General features: G+C 34.7%; 1 non-coding gene across 1 annotated transcript; it reads left to right on the top strand.

The window, feature by feature from the left end:
• The first annotated feature begins 11,673 nt into the window (after positions 1–11,673).
• On the top strand, positions 11,674–11,838 carry Gm22042. The gene has a single exon (XR_003955463.1). It is a non-coding gene; the product is annotated as a U1 spliceosomal RNA (small nuclear RNA).
• The last annotated feature ends 1,102 nt before the right edge of the window (positions 11,839–12,940 follow it).

The raw sequence follows: 12,940 nt of genomic DNA, 5'->3' as shown, positions 1-12,940 counted from the left end.
AAATGAGCTACATTCCTTGAAAGATAGCATTAACATGACCTGTCCAGGTCTGAGAGTGGGTTTTTTGTGGAAGTTAAATGAAAGAAAGTTGAGGGCTCAAGACCTACAGGGTTGTCCTAATGTAAATTTTAAAATATTATGTATCTCATTTAGAAATTGAGACTTTAAAGAATTAGCATTTTAATGTTACTAAGTATTCTTCAGTAAGTCAAAGATATTTTAAACAACAGTAATTGAGCTAATTACTCTATTTTTAACACAAGAGGGCATCAATCCAAGACAACAATTCCCAACAATAGAAAATAAACTGAATTTAATTGGCCACAGACCTAAGGAATTACCTGTCCTTAAGTAATTGTTTGACTGGATTTATTCAAATGGTCACCTTGTAGATCTCTGAATTCAGGAACAAGAATGAGCTGGTGATAAATAGGCATCCATAAATATACCTGACTCTCTAAAGTAGGTGATATGTAAACATAAGGTATTACTTACAACTGTCAATAAAGAAAGGTACAGAATGAAATATTGTTATCGTTCCCATTTTCATGTTATGTCTTTTTCTCCCTCAGACAAACACTAAGTGAACTATAAAAATAAATCCATCCACAAAATGTCTGGCTCACGGGATTCATTTTCATTGAAAGCATAGTTTCGTCTCAGCTCAGTATCCAAGTTACACAAAACAATAGGCTACAGGACTACTGGGGTAATTGCATTTTCCTAGGTTCTCTGCCTTGTGGCTCAATAAATCTGAACTATAATATAAAATTCTTTAATTAACTCCAAGAAATAACAAGCATCCATATATCTTTTTAAAAAGCAGCTTGATGTTCTTTCCTGATTGGAGAAATAAGACAGACTTGCAAAATCCAATAATTCAGAAGTGAAAAATAATAGTGTCTGGAAACCTCAACTTTTAAAAGTTTAGGATCTCTATGATGATATATGGGATGATCCATACAATTAATATGTACCTTTGCTTTTAATTGGCTCACTCTGCACATATTCTTTGCAATTTGTTTTTCTACAGCACAGTTACTTCCCATCAAAATGCTATTGCTGTGCCAGAGTCTTAACAGTTTTGTATGATTTCACCTTGTAGATAAATTTATTAAGTGTAACCATTGTTCTGTTCTGAATACATTTTGTGTGTATGTGTACAAAGAGATACTTGAAGAATAAAAACGATAGCTTGAATTATAGCTTATATATTTTTTAATGTCAGAATCTTCCAGATTGCCTTCATAGGATGTTCTATGTGTTTATATTCATAAAAACTGCACATTATTTTCGTGTAGGGCTTTACATCTCCATATGCTCTGTGTGTTGTTCTCCATCATCTGAAAACTCATTAGATATGTCCTGTCTAAGAAATATAAAAAATAACCTGAAATAATAAACATGTTGAGTCGTCTTCAGATATGAGAGGTTGTGAAACTTTTGAATGTGCGTCTTGTTGGCCAATTTAGGACACGTGGGACAGGGCTTTTTAAAATTTTTTTTAATAGTTCTTTTTTTATTTATTTATTTTTATTATTATTAGGTATTTTCCTCATTTACATTTTCAATGCTATCCCAAAGGTCCCCCATACCCACCCCCCCAATCCCCTACCCACCCACTCCCCCTTTTTGGCCCTGGCATTCCCCTGTACTGGGGCATATAAAGTTTGCAAGTCCAATGGGCCTCTCTTTGCAGTGATGGCCGACTAGGCCATCTTTTGATACATATGCAGCTAGAGTTAAGAGCTCCGGGGTACTGGTTAGTTCATAATGTTGTTCCACCTATAGGGTTGCAGATCCCTTTAGCTCCTTGAGTACTTTCTCTAGCTCCTCCATTGGGGGCCCTGTGATCCATCCAATAGCTGACTGTGGACAGGGCTTTTGACATACTTCTTCCACTATAAACACCAGGGCCTCTATGGTGAAATCTGTTCTCTCAAACTGTAATAAATCCTTTCTCCCTTAATTTGCTTTTGGAAAGTATTTTGTCACTTGGAAGAAAAGAGCTAGCTGGGACAAATGGCTGCTCAATAAGAGAAACTTTTCTCTGAAACACATGCAAACCCAACCGTTTTCACGTGATAGAGTACAGAAATCTCTAATAATTAATAACGAGAAAATGTTTCTTAAACAAGTAGAATTTGACCTTCTATCAGGAGTGAGTAACTTACTTTTTGTGGTTGTAATTTCTTTTTTTTTCCTCAAAATTTTTAATTTTTTTTTAATTTGATATTTTCTTCATTTACATTTCAAATGCTATCCCAAAAGTCTTCCAGACCTCCCCCCCACTCCTCTTTTGAGACACATTCTTTTCAACAATGCGATAACTTTCCCTTACTGAGAGGCAGGTGAGATATCGGTACTTTTTATTGGTAAGCTTTTTCATATATATATGAAATATATACAATATATTATATTGTATATAAATATATATTATATAATATAAAATTATATATATAATATGTATAATATATATAATCTCACGAATATATGATCCCATCGTTTGCAAAATAAGATTTATTCAGATAGTATATTAGTATATATTTCCTACATCCATAGAGCAGAATATTCTCTTATACAGACTCCCCTATGAAGCTGGCAATGAAATGATCGGAGACTTGGAAAATGAGGGACATATAGATGTTGAGCAGAAAACAATTAATATCAATGATACAATTCTGCTTATTATTGTTAGCTATCAAGATATGACATACAGATATCCTTCAAGATCTGGGGATTACGGGGATGGTGCAATTTTTAAGAGGACTAGTTTCTTTGCCATTTATAACTCCAGTCCCATTGTATATAGCATTGTATATAGCGTCCTCTCATGGTCCCTGTTAGTACTGCACCCCTGTAATCCTTAGATACACAAACAGGCACAACACTCACACACACAAAAACATAAAATTAAAAAGAAAAACCTGTAAGGGAGAAGTAAAAAGTGCATATGTGTAGAGTGGCTATGGGTGATGCTAAGATGATTTTAAACTCTTGCCCACATTCTTTTCATTTTTTTCTTTTTTTGTATTATAATATTTGAATTAATTCTACAGGCATAAATTGAGTATACTAACTTTGGGTTTTTTTGCCTGTATCTTTCTAGAATGGAAAGTTGCTTAGAAAGAAAAATCATTCTTAAAATCAAGAGATAGCATACACAGAGACACAGACACACACACATGTATTTGTAAATTTGAAATTTTACTCTCATAGATTTATTTTCTCCACTTATTTTTTGTCCATCTGACAGATAAGATAATTAATAGAAATAAAAATAAATATACATTTGAACTTAGTAAGCCTGGTACATACATCAAAATATAATACAAGATAGTGTTACTTAAGTTTGATTTTGAATCAACGCAGGTGTTGCAGGGAATGCTGTTCAGAATTATTTTGAAGCAAACATACCTTTTGGATCATATAATGTAACATCAACTATTTTTGCATGTACCTTAAAATTCAATTTAATTACAGAACAGTGTTTCCAGGGGGAAAAATGTTTAAGGGGAAAAAGACTCAAAGGTCCAATGACTTAGTTTACTAAAACAAAATAAGTGTTAATCAACAAAAAGTACTTCATTATTTATATCACCCTTTTAAAAGGATATGCTGACTGTTATAATAAAGTTATTGGCTATGACTCTTTACAATAACATATTAAATATCATGTTACCTGATAGAATTTAACCTGAAATAGCAGGATGCTCATCAAAATACCATTCTCTAATATTAGTAAATGAAATCTAGGTCGAAGACAATCATGTAAATGCTAAAACAGGTCGTGTAAATCATGCAAAATCCAGGATGTCCCTCCTGTGAATATTTAAGTTCTAAAATATTTCAATTCTGAACAAATTCCAAGCCTTTTGAACTGTTAGCTATTCGTTACCACTGTTAAAGGTAAATAGGATGTAGAATTCTGGGTTTTTTTGTTTTGTTTTGTTTTGTTTTTTGTTTTTTGTTTTTTGTTTTTTTTTTTTGTTTGTTTCTACATTAACTTTGAGAGGGCTAATTGCTGAAAGTGGGAGAGCAGCAAAGAGAGCTGCACTGGCTGGTTTTGTGTGTCAACTTGACACAAGTTGGAGTTATCACAGAGAAAATAGCCTCCCTTGAGGAAATGAGTCCATGAGATCCAGCTGTAAGGCATTTTCTCAATTAGTAATCAAGGGTGAGAGGGCCTATTGTGGGTAGTGTAACCCCTGGGCTGGGAATCTTGCATTCTAGAAGAAATCAAGCTGAGTTAATTTTATATCCAACCACTTTAAGTTGTTTATAAGCTGTAGGAGTTCTCTAGTGGAATTTTGGGGGTCACTTAAGTATATTATCACATTATCAGCAAATAGTAATATCTTGACTCCTTCCTTTTTGATTTGTATCCCTTTGACTTCCTTTGTTGTCTAATTGCTCTGGCTATTACTATATTGAATAGATAGGGAGAATGGACAGCATTGTCTAGTCTCTGATTTTAGAGTAATCACTTCAATTTTCTCTCTATTTAGTTTGATGTTGGCTATTGGCTTGCTCTATATTGCTTTTATTATGTTTTCCTGACATACCCAAGATTTTTAACATGAAAGGGTGTTGTATTTTGTCAAAGGATTTTTCTGCATCTAATGAAATGATCATGTTTTTTTTCCCCCTTTGAGTTTGTTTATATAGTGGATTACCTTGATGGATTTCTGTATATTGAACCATCCCTGCACCCCTGGGATGAAGCCTAGTTGATTGTGGTGAATGATCGTTGATGTATTTTTGGATTCAGTTTGTGAGGATTTTATTGAATATTTTTACATTCAATATTCATAAGAGAAATTGGTCTGAAGTTCCCTTTCATTGTTGGGTCTTTCTGTGGTTTAGGTATCAGAGTAATTGTGGCTTCATAGAATGAATTGGGTTGAGTATCTTCTGTTTCAATTTTGTGGAATAGTTTGTGAAGAACTGGAATTAGGTCTTCTTTGAAGGTCTGATAGAACTCTGCACTAAACCCATGTGGTCCTGGGCTTTTTTTGGTTGGGAGACTTTTAATGTCTGCTTCTACTTCCATAGGGGTTATGGGACTGTTTCAATGGTTTATCTGATCCTTATTTTACTTTGATACATGATATCTGTCTAGGAAATCATCCATTTTATCTAGATTTTCCAGTATTATTGAGTATAGGCTTTTGTAGTAATATCTGTTGATTTTTTAAATTTGTTCAGTTTTGGTTGTTATGTCTCCCTTTTTATTTCTGATTTTGTTAATTTGGATACTGTTTCTGTGCCCTCTGGTCAGTCTAGCTAGGGATTTATCTATCTTGTTGATTTTTTCAAAGAACCAGCTCCTAGTGTTTTGAACCTTTGTATAGTTCTCTTTGTTTCTCCCTGGTTGATTTCAGTCCTGAGTTTGATTATTTCCTGCCGTCTTCTACCCTTGTTTGTATTTTCTTCTTCTTCTTCTTCTTCTTCTTCTTCTTCTTCTTCTTCTTCTTCTTCTTCTTCTTCTTCTTCTTCTTCTTCTTCTTCTTCTTCTTCTTCTTCTTCTCCTCCTCCTCCTCCTCCTCCTCCTCCTCCTCCTTCTTCTTCTTTTTTGTTCTAGCGTTCAGATGTACTGTAAAGCTGCTAGAGTATGCTTTCTCCAATTTCTTTATGGAGGCCCTCAGAGCTTTGAGTTTTCCTCTTGGCACGGCTTTCATTGTGTCCCATAAGTTTCGGTATGTTGTGCTTTCATTTTCGTTAATCTTAAAAAAGTTTTTAATTTCTTTATTTCTTCCTTGACCAAGTTATCATTGAGTAGAGAGTAGTTCAGCTTCCATGTGTATGCAGTTTTTCTGTTGTTTTTGTTTTTATTGAAGACCAGCCTTAGTCCATAGTGATCTGATAGGGTGCATGGGATGACTTCATTCTTCTTGTATCAGTTGAGTCTTGTTTTTTGTCCTATTACATAGTCAGTTTTGAGGAAGGTACCATTAGGTGTTGAGAAGAAGGTATATTCCTTTGTTTTAGGGTGAAATGTTCTGTAGCTATATATTAAACCATACATGCATGTCTGAGTACTATGTGCCTGCCTATGGCCTGAGGAATCCAGAAGAGAATGTCAGATCCCACAGAACTGAAGTTAGTGATGGTTGTGAGCCACAGTGTGAATTCTCAGAATTGATCCAGTTTCCTATAAAGGAGCAGACAGTTCTCCTGACCAAAACATCATCTTTTTATCCCCTGGTTTTTTGTTTGTTTGTTTGGTTGGTTTGTTGGTTAGTTGGTTTGATTTTAAAAAGAGAGAGAGAGAGAGAGAGAGAGAGAGAGAGAGAGAGAGAGTTCTGAATGCTACACTGGCTTCCAGAGCATTCACTATTAACACAGTTGGACCTTGAACTTCTAGCAATCTTTCAGCAGTAGCTCCAAGTGTTGAGATAACAAAACTATACCACCATTCCTGTTTGGATTGTTACCTTCATTTTTATTAATGATATACATTTTTACTCTGTACAATACTAATGTGTAAATCTTTTCTTGGATGCATACAAAGTACATAATTATGTTCAATCAATGTTCTCATTTTGTATTTTGTGAAATTTTTCCTTTTAATAAAGCATTTTCATATAAAATACACTTCCTTGTGGAAAATTTTAACTACAAATAAGGAATTATTGGGAGATACAGACTGATTGTCATTTTTTGAAATCAACTTTAGTAAGGTTTGACTATTTGCATCTCACACATTTTTGTTATTGGAGCTGAGTTATGCTACTATTAAGTGATAATATATTGTTTTGACAAACTTGATGAATTACACTTTCAGAAGTGTTTTATTTAATTTCCAAATGGTGATTTTTGCAGGATCTGCCTCATTATGGTTTAGAGACAGGGAGTTCCAAAAGCTTCTTTGTTGGAGGTTGGTCCCTAGGTAGAAATGCTCATGAGAGGTGGCTAGGTCACAAAGGTGCTAATGTCATCAACAGGCTATTGGGTTATTAGGAGATAAAGCACTATTGATGGGATTAAACGTCTTGGTACTTTCTTGTGCCTAGTTCCTTACTGTGTTTCTCAGATGCCTTGAGATGAACAGATTTTCTCTATTATGATGGTTAGCCTTGTCAGAGGTGGCAGACAGGGATAAACTGAAATCTCTGGAACTCAGTCAAAGCAGCCAAGATTAAAGCCAAATAGTATTTGGTTACTGATTTCTAATTAAGTTCACTTTAACTTTATGGTGTACATTGTGTTAAGAAAGGAAGAAAGGAAGGAAGGAAGGAAGGAAGGAAGGAAGGAAGGAAGGAAGGAAGAAAGAAAGAAAGAAAGAAAGAAAGAAAGAAAGAAAGAAAGAAAGAAAGAAAGAGAGAAAGAGAGGAAGGGAGAAGGAAAGAAGGAAGTAAGAAGGAAGAAAGAAAGGAAAGAAGAAACTAAAACAAAACTCAAACCACAACCTTTGGTACAAGTTATCATTAATTATCAAATTTACATAATCTAGAATTATCTGAATGGCAGGCTTCTGGCAAAGTCTGTGGGGATTTTCTTTATGAAATTAATTGAGACAGGAAGACCTATCCATTGTACATACAAGGTACTCTTTTCTACCTAGGATATTGGACTGTGAAAAAGAGGCAGAGCCTCTCAGGAGGCCAGAGCTTCCCAGGGACTAAACCACCAAGCAAAGACTACACATGGTGGGACTCATAGCTCCAGCTGCAAATGTAGCAGAGAATGATCTAGTCAGTCATCAATAGGAGGAGAGGCCTTCTGTCCTGTGAAGGCTCTATGCCCCAGTGTAGGGGAATTCCACGGCCAGGAAGCTGGAGTGGGTGGGTTGGTGTGGGGGGGGGCAGATTTTCAGAGGGGAAACCAGGAAAAGGGATAAAATTTGAAATCTAAATAAGGAGAATATCTAATAAAAATGGAGACAGCAAGCTGAGCATTAGCATGCATTCATGGCTCTTGGCTGCAAATACAATTTAACTAACTGCTTCAATTTCTAGCCACTTTGACCTCCTTAGACTAGATACTCATGAACTAGACCAATGAGCAGTGTGGCACACTTACCTGTAAGGTGCAGTAGTGGCACACATACCTCAGTGTTAACTGATGGGTCTCCAAGAGGACTTAAGGCCCAAACAGCAAGATAGATACTATGATTAGTCCTGGAAATCTAGCTTACTTTTTAGTGATAGTGAAATTGTGTTTATTGGACAGGAAGCAACAAGGCTGCCTAAACATGAGGTGAATAGGAAGGAACCAGTGACCTGCCAAAGTGCAGGAAAAGCCCAGAGGGTCACAATCCTACCCAAACAACTACAAGCAACTGAAAAAAAGCTAACAGTGAAAGATGTTGCTCTCCCCAGGGCAGACCATTCTAATTGGTTGTTCAATGCCAATGGTAAACCCTGAAAACACACAAGTAACCTTATATGGACTCAAATGGTTATATTTGGGAATATTTATCGTGCAACAATATTTGATAAATAATGAGCCCCTGAATTTGAAGGACAGTATAGAAGGGAATATGAGACTTTGTAGACAGGAAAGAGAAGGGAGAAGTGCTATAATTAAAATACAATCCCCCCCCCCCCCAAAATGCGGACAACTAAACACCTTATGGGTTATGTCAGGAGCAGGGATCAGTTGCTGTAACAAGTCTTCTTTACTCAAAACTTCATCCCTTTCTGATTGATTATCTCTCCTGTCAACTAAAGGTAGAGTTTGCTCATGCTAGAAAGGGGTTCCTTAGAATTGACCACTGATGATGTGACTTTGAGTCACAGAAATGAATTATATATAAACAGAGAAGTATGCTATCCATGAAGTTTTCCTTCATACATGTCGTGTTTTCTTTTTATTGCTGTGATAAGGCACTGACCAAATGCAGCTTGGGGAACAAAAGTTTTTTTTTTTTTTTTTTTTTTTGACTCAGATCGAGTCTATCTCTAAAAAAAGCAAGGGCAGGAAGCTAGAGGCAGCAACTTTGGCAGAAGCCATAGAGGAATGTTGTTTACTGGCCTACTCATCTTGCCTTGTCCAGCCTACTTTCTTACACATCTCAGGATAATCTGTCCTGTGGTCATAACTACCCATAGTTGACTTGGCCCATTCATATCAACCATTCATCAAAAAAATGGCCCACAGACTTTTCTACAGGCCAATCCGATGGATTAATTTTCCTAATTGAATTTTCTATATCTAGATGACTCTAGCTGGTATCAAGATGGCAAATGACTAACCAGTAGAGTAGTTATGAACCAAAAATGAAGAAAATAAATGAGCCCCACACCCCCGGTGTGCTCTGTGTGTGTGTGTGTGCATGTTTGTCTGTATTTTGTAACCATACAATATATACAGACTTAGAGCACAAAGGTATGCTATTTATTTGATTCTTGATAATAAAAAATAATAATATAATTAAATAATAAAATTTTAATACCTCATGTTTTGGCACAACAGTCAAAATAGTATTTTAAACTTGAAGATGTAATTTGGATATCAACTAATAAAAATCTTCATTTCACAGAAAACAATACAAATATCAGAAAACTTTGTACAGACCCAGTTAATGAATGTCAAGCTAACAACCTCGCCTTTTAACTTTTATTTCATTGATGTTTATTTTAGTTATGCCAACTACAGCCAAAGAGGAAGGCAATTTAGTTCCCATTGATATTCTAAATATTTCTTGATGAACTGAATACAGCTCAGTAGTATTTGAAAATGCATTTCAAACGATATTTATATTTGCTAAGCGTCATCTGAAAGGAGATAATTTATTGAGAGGAATAGCAGATAAGCCTAGGGGCTAGTAGATGTCTGTCTCTAAGGAAGTATCAGCTACAGGAATGAAATGAAAGAGTCAAACTGCGATTTTAATTGAAAGTGAAGCCAGGGAATATTTTTTTATGAGTGAAGTTACTATGTAAGATTGAGCAGTCTCGTCAGCTTTATTTTAGTCTCACCACTTCCTTTGTTATGATCTTTTAGGCTGAATTTCAGCCCAGCTTAGATTAAGACAAATTATAAGTTGAATTTAGCCAGCTGGATATTTTGGGATAGTAAGTATATCTTAACATTATTTTTTTCCTCCAAACTGGATGTGGGCACTCTCTGATACTTTCTGTTAAAATATGTATAATATATGAAGGTGTTCCTATAATTTAATATCATTTTAATTTGCTGTAACTGTTATACACTGCGTTTAACCATCCTATGTTTTGAGAAATGTTCATTCTGAAAAGAAGCCAATGGGAGGTCCCCAAAGTGCATATATTATATTATTCCTAAGCATAAAACTGGCAACTTCCAAATTGATTCTGTCTCAGTTGCTTGAAAAAGTCTTCCAAAATTATTGAGTTGGATTCCATCAAAGAAGAGAAACAATTGTATGAATGTTACCAAATGCTGAAAAAATAAACTGTTAAGGACTGAAACAGAAAAAAAAATGTGATAGAGAGATATTAACATTCAGGTACAATAGCTGGAACATCAATGCAAACACATAGACTACTTAGTTATAATGTGGAGATTAATATTTTAGTGTGATTTTAGTGTGTGCTTTGTTTAATTTATAAATTCCCTTGGCTTACAGACAATGAATTGGATATTTATAGCACGAATATTGAGACAAGATTTATATCACAGTGTTACTTAAATGATACCAATTCTCTCACTGTTATATGGTTATTTTCTTCACCTTCTTTCTCAATCATCTGAATTTAATTTCTCTAATTACACACACACACACACACACACACACACACACACACACACACACATATACACACACACTTATTCTAGATTTCCATGCTTGGTTAAAACCTCAGAGTGATTGAATGATTGAACACACTTCTTGATCTGCACATTAATATATCAATTTTTCTATTTTATTAGAGTGTTTGGAAATTGAGGGTCACAGAACCTTAAAGTAATAGTTTGAAGTTCATGCATATAGATTGTTCTCAAGTTCTGATCCTAAAGCAAGAAACTGATTAATTAGAGTTAGATCTCTGATCTCACCAGCTTCATAATTAGCTTACATATTCTACCTCAGGATACTTGACCCTATATGGCAGTTGCTGCTAAATGAGAAACATACAATTTTATGGGGAAGAAGATGGCTGTCTTGTAATTTTGAGAAGTATTGTATGGCATGACCGGAGAAACATGATGTAATAAAATGTGAGAAGTAGATTCACCCAGCTGGATAGACAGAGGAGCGTGCCCAGGTTGGTAGATGAATATGAAATAAGTTCTAATTATCTACCCGTACTATTTTATATTCCTTTTCTCTCTTCTGTAAAAGAAGGCTAACAAACACAACTCAAGGTATCATAGTGGTTCACAGAGTGAGAAAAGAGACAAAGCACTGTGACCTGATATCGCTTCAATGGTTCAATATTTTTAGAGGGGCCTGGACAATGTGATAACGTGCATCATTCCATTGAAATAATATTGAAACCTTTAAAATGTTAAAAAAAAAAAAGAAAACTGATATCTGTGCCCTAAGTGACTAGGACTATATAAAATGCATACCAGCAGAAAATTCTCTCATATTTCTCTCATATTGGATTCAATATCCATTATAAGTTGCTATCACATACATTTGATTTTTGACACATCTTCCACCTTGTTAAAGAGCAAGCCTCACTTTAAGAAAGTTTGATGCTTTGAGAGATTCATTTCTCACTGTTAAAATATATATAATTGATACTTACCTGGCAGGGGAGACACCATGATCACGAAGGTGGTTTTCCCAGGGCGAGGCTCACCCATTGCACTTTGGGGTGTGCTGACCCCTGCGATTTCCCCAAATGCGGGAAACTCGACTGCATAATTTGTGGTAGTGGGGGACTGCGTTCGCGCTCTCCCCTGACTTAAAAATATATATATATATATATATATATATATATATATATATATATATATATAATTGAATTCCAAAAACAATAAGATGATGCTGTGTTTATCACCCACAGCAGAGGCAGGGGACTTCTCAGGAGTAGTGGGACAACACAGAATTGATGTTACACCTTTTGTTGTTGTTCTGTAATTTTGGTTTGTTAAAAGTTTTACTTTTTATAATTTGATTAAAGAAAGAATATGAATTTGCGTGGATAGAGAAAAGGAGATCTAAGAGGTGTGAGGGAGAAGAAATATGGTCCACATATATAGTAGAAAATTAAAAATAAATTAAAAAATAAACATTATAGTTAACTAAAAGGATATAAGAAAGCAACACAAACTGGAAAAAATTCCAAGAGTTAATACTTATCTATCTTTAAATAATAATTCTTCTATTGAATCTTACTGTGAGTTACCATTTTTTGTAAAGTTCATTCCCATTATTTATATTTGTTTACTGTTATAATTTCTATCTTTTTATTGTTATTACTTTAAGCGACATGAGTTCAATATAATAATTTGGATTTTGAATATGATCATAATAATTAAAGATTTATTTTTTAAACGAATGCAACATCTGGATTCCAAGGGTAGTTTTCTGCTACTTGATTTTATTTCAAGTACAGTTGTTCTTTTTTGTGCCTCATTTTTTGTTATTAAAAACTAGATATTTTAAACACGTTTGTGTGACTGTAGAAGCAGGGTTTATAGAATGTTTTGTCTTTCTGTGACTTCTTGTCTTGCTTATTGAATGGTCTTCTTTAATCAAGTATGTTTTGTTAATTGTGCTAACTTCTCTCTCTCTACTTGATTAGTGCAGTGGTCAGATAATGATTAGACAGAGATTTTTAACAAATTCCTTAAACCAATAAATGTTCCAACTATAGTGAAGGGGCTTTTCTCTATGTTGAAAACACCCTCAGGATCCCAGTGGTTTCTATATCTATGTTAGGTCTCATATTAGACAAGCATAACTCTTACAGAGTAATACTTAGAATGGCACTTGAATTTTTGAGTCATATACAGAGCCATTTACACACAGAGATTCATCGAATATTCAGGAATATGCTAG

Source organism: Mus musculus, chromosome 4 (assembly GCF_000001635.26).
Source record: "Mus musculus strain C57BL/6J chromosome 4, GRCm38.p6 C57BL/6J".
NCBI classification, from domain to species: Eukaryota; Metazoa; Chordata; class Mammalia; order Rodentia; family Muridae; genus Mus; species Mus musculus.
The sequence above is the reverse complement of the archived record's forward strand: the minus strand, read 5'-3'. Positions and strand labels throughout refer to the sequence as shown.